General features: G+C 42.5%; 1 pseudogene; it reads right to left on the bottom strand.

Moving 5' to 3' along the window:
* Positions 1–208: 208 nt before the first annotated feature.
* Positions 209–3,576, bottom strand: LOC110580625 (annotated as a pseudogene).
* Positions 3,577–3,852: the final 276 nt, after the last annotated feature.

Raw genomic sequence — 3,852 nt, 5'->3', positions numbered from 1 at the left:
AAATAAAATCTTAAAAAAAAAAAAAAAAAAACAATCCTAGCTTGGGTCTGAAGAGGGGTGCTTTATTCACACTTAACTTTGTCCATATGATACAGTCTTCAGAGGAAAGGGGGCATGAAAGGACGTGTATTATTTGCTGTGGGATAATGGCAATAACAAACAACCCCCAAGCTTCAGGGACCTCACACAATAAAGGTTTATTCTTTGCTCAGGCTGTAGTCCTCACAGGTGTTCCTAGTCGGATGGCCCCACTAGTGGCTCCACTATCCCCTAGGACCTTGGAGTCCTCCACTGAATCCTTTGCATCTGTCAGAAGATCGGAAACTAGGGAGACAATAGAGTATTATCCAGGAGATTTTAGGGGTCAGGTTTCATCAGAACACAAGTTCACAATCAGAACTTTGATGGATCCTGGGAAAGCATTTTAACTGATTCCAGAGGGAAAAGGAAGTAGGGTGTGGTGAACCCACAGCATAGTAGGGTCTGTCATGAGAGGTAACCAGCAGGCAATGTACAAGCTGTTTTTCAAAGGGTGAGAAACTTACCCTGGAAAAGTGTTTCAGGAGAAGGGAACAGCAGATGCAAAGGCAAAGAAATAATAGCATATTTTAGGAACTTTAGGCTGCTGATGTGGCTGAATCCATTGTCAATGTACACTGTGAAACAAAAAGGCATAAGGTTGGGGGAATAGGCAGACTCTAGACCATGAAGGAAACTGTATGCCATGACAAAGGGTTCAGACTTATTCTGAGGGTAACAGGGAGCTTTTGAAGGATATTAAAGGCACAGGTTGGAGAATGATATGATCAAATGTGTGTTCTTAAAAGATCCCTCCGATGGGGGCACCTGGGTGGCTCAGTCGGTTAAGTGTCTGCCTTCGGCTCAGGTCATGATCCTGGAGTCCCGGGATCGAGTCCCGCATCGGGCTCCCTGCTCGGCAGGGAGTCTGCTTCTCCCTCTGACCTTCCTCCCTCTCGTGCTCTCTGTCTCTCATTCTCTCTGTCTCAAATAAATAAATAAAATCTTTTAAAAAAATAAAATAAAAAATAAATAAAACGTCATCGAGGGCGCCTGGGTGGCTCAGTTGGTTAAGCAACTGCCTTCGGCTCAGGTCATGATCCTGGAGTACCAGGATCAAGTTCTACATCGGACTCCCTGCTCAGCAGGGAGTCTGCTTCTCCCTCTGACCCTCCCCCCTCTCATGCTCTCTCTCTCTCATTCTCTCTCTCAAATAAATAAATAAAAATCGTTAATAAAAAAAAAAGATCCCTCCAATGGAATGATCTGTATGGAAGACGACTTGGATAGAGGGAATGGAGATAAGATAATTAGGAAGCTATTGAAGAAGGATAACAAGAAATGTTGAGGGATAGAAGTCAAACTAAGATAGTAGTTATACAGTGCTTGTTAAATCATTTTTTCTTCTGGAAAGTCTCATGAGCATACTTACTGTCTTTGATGAACTAAAGACTCTAATATTATTCCTGAAGTTTAGAAATCCAGCTCATAGAGCTTAGTAAAGTCATATTTTAATTAAATCTCTAATTAGATTTTTAATGCCTATCATTTAAAGCTAAAGGTAAGTCTAAATGGCTAAAGTTATTTTTCAGTCAATGCTAAGGATTATTTGGGGGAGGAAAGCAAGGAGTAGAGTTATGGGTAGGTATGAGTAAACTCTCACTTACGTTAACAGTATGCATATGGGGGGGGGGAATTGATAAACATCTCCCCCCAATGCCCACTGTGACAATATAGTTCTAATCAAAAACCAAATAGAAAAGATAGATTGTTCATCATAAGGCTGTATTTATCTCCACCAGATAAATTAATATCGCACTTCGATTAAATTAAGCTTTCAGTGTTTCCATAACCACAACTAACAACATGTTTACACTTTTCTCCTTATAATGACAAACCTTTCCATTCATAACAATTCTTTCTTTTTTGTCATCTTTTTATTTGTAATTTTTTTTACAGCTTTACTGAGGCATAATTGACAAAAAATATATATGTACGTGTACTCTGTAATGTGTATTCATTGTGAAATGATTACTAGAATAAAGTTAATTAGCACATTCATCACCTCACATAGCTACCATTTTCTTTTTCTTTTTTTTAAAGATTTTATTTATTTATTTGACAGAGAGAGAGACACAGCGAGAGAGGGAACACAAGCAGGGGGAGTGGGAGAGGGAGAAGCAGGCTTCCCGCGGAGCAGGGAGCCCGATGCGCGGCTCGATCCCAGGACCCTGAGATCATGACCTGAGCTGAAGGCAGTCGCTTAACCAACTGAGCCACCCAGGCGCCCCTCATAGCTACCATTTTCATTTATTTATTTTGATACGGTGAAAACACTTTAGATCTACTCTCTTAGCAAATTTCAAGTACACATCACAATATATTTTATATATATTTTATTATTTATTTATTTATTTATTTATTTATTTATTTATTTATTTATTTTTAGAGAGACAGTATGAGGAGGGGCAGAGAGAGACAGGGAGAGAGAGAGAGAGAATCCCAAGCAGGGATTCCAAGCAGAACACCCAGCGCAGTGACCATGGGGGGCTCGACCTCACGATCCTGAGATCATGACCTGCAGGGCAACCAAGAGTTCTATGCTTAACAGACTGAGGCCCACGTTACAGTATTTTTTTTTTTTAAAAAAAGAACTGTTTATTTTCCATCAACCTTCTTTCCATTTTGTTTGCCTTTGTGGAAAAGGAAGACCGCTCATGGTTGTTCCCACCCATTCCGTGGCCTGAGCAGTGGGAGCTGCAGACCAGTCTTCCGTGGCCCCGGCCGGACGCTCCAGTCCTCAATGGGGAACTGCTGAATAGGCACAGAGTGCACCTGCATGCCGTCAGACCAGTCTGTGACTTCAGGTTGAATAGCAGTGCACTCAGGAACTGGAACAGTCCTTTCACCCTGGAAGTCCTCCTTGGTCACAGAGTTCTCAGCAGCGACCTGCCCTTCCTTTTCAATCTCTTCAGGATCTCTGTAGAAGTAGAGATCAGGCATGATCTCCCATGGGTGCTCACGGGAAATGGTGCCACGCATGCACGGAACTTCCCAGGCCCACTGAGTGAGCTCCCTTGTTGTTGCAAGGGATGGCGATGTCCACGTAGCGCAGAGGAGAGTTTGTGTTACCCAGAGCGATGATAGGCAGGTTAACATAAGACGCCTCTGTAAGAGGCTGGTGGTCAACCCTGGGCTCAGTCTCGGCTCCTGGAAGGCTGCCTGGATCTGGGTAGTGAAGGTTCCAGGAGTGAAGTGGCCAGCAATAGGAGTGGCTCCAGTAGCAGCAGCAAACTTCAGCACAGCTCCTGGCCAGTATTCCTGGATGATGATACTGACATCAGCCAGGTTTTTAGCGGCAACCATGGCATGAGCTGCCAGCAGAAGCTTCTCCCAGGTTCTCTTCAGATTTATGATGCAGATACCATCACTTTGCCTTTTGTAGATGTACTGTTCCATTTGGAAGTCAAGGTTGGTGCCCCCTAAGTGGGTTCCTGCTGCAGGGAATGTGAGGACATCCTCCTCCTTCGTTTGCAGGACATCAAGGGCTCTGGACATTGTGAAAGTTGCCCTTTAAGTTATGATGGGAACGCAAAACAATGCTGTATGGATCCTTCCCTGGGTAACACACAAAAGCCCACATTACAGTATTTTTAACTATAGTCACCATGCTGTACTTTAGACCCTCAGAATTTATTCCTCTTATAATTGGAAGTTTGTACCTTTTTTTCTTTTTTTTAACATATTTAGGGTAATTTTATTTTATTCTTTAAAATGTTTTAAGTTTTTATTTAAATTCTAGTTAGGTAACATATAGTGTAACATTAGTTTCAG

The sequence above is a fragment of the Neomonachus schauinslandi genome, chromosome 4 (genome assembly GCF_002201575.2).
Source record: "Neomonachus schauinslandi chromosome 4, ASM220157v2, whole genome shotgun sequence".
Taxonomy (NCBI): domain Eukaryota; kingdom Metazoa; phylum Chordata; class Mammalia; order Carnivora; family Phocidae; genus Neomonachus; species Neomonachus schauinslandi.
This window is presented reverse-complemented; position numbering and strand designations above follow the sequence as displayed.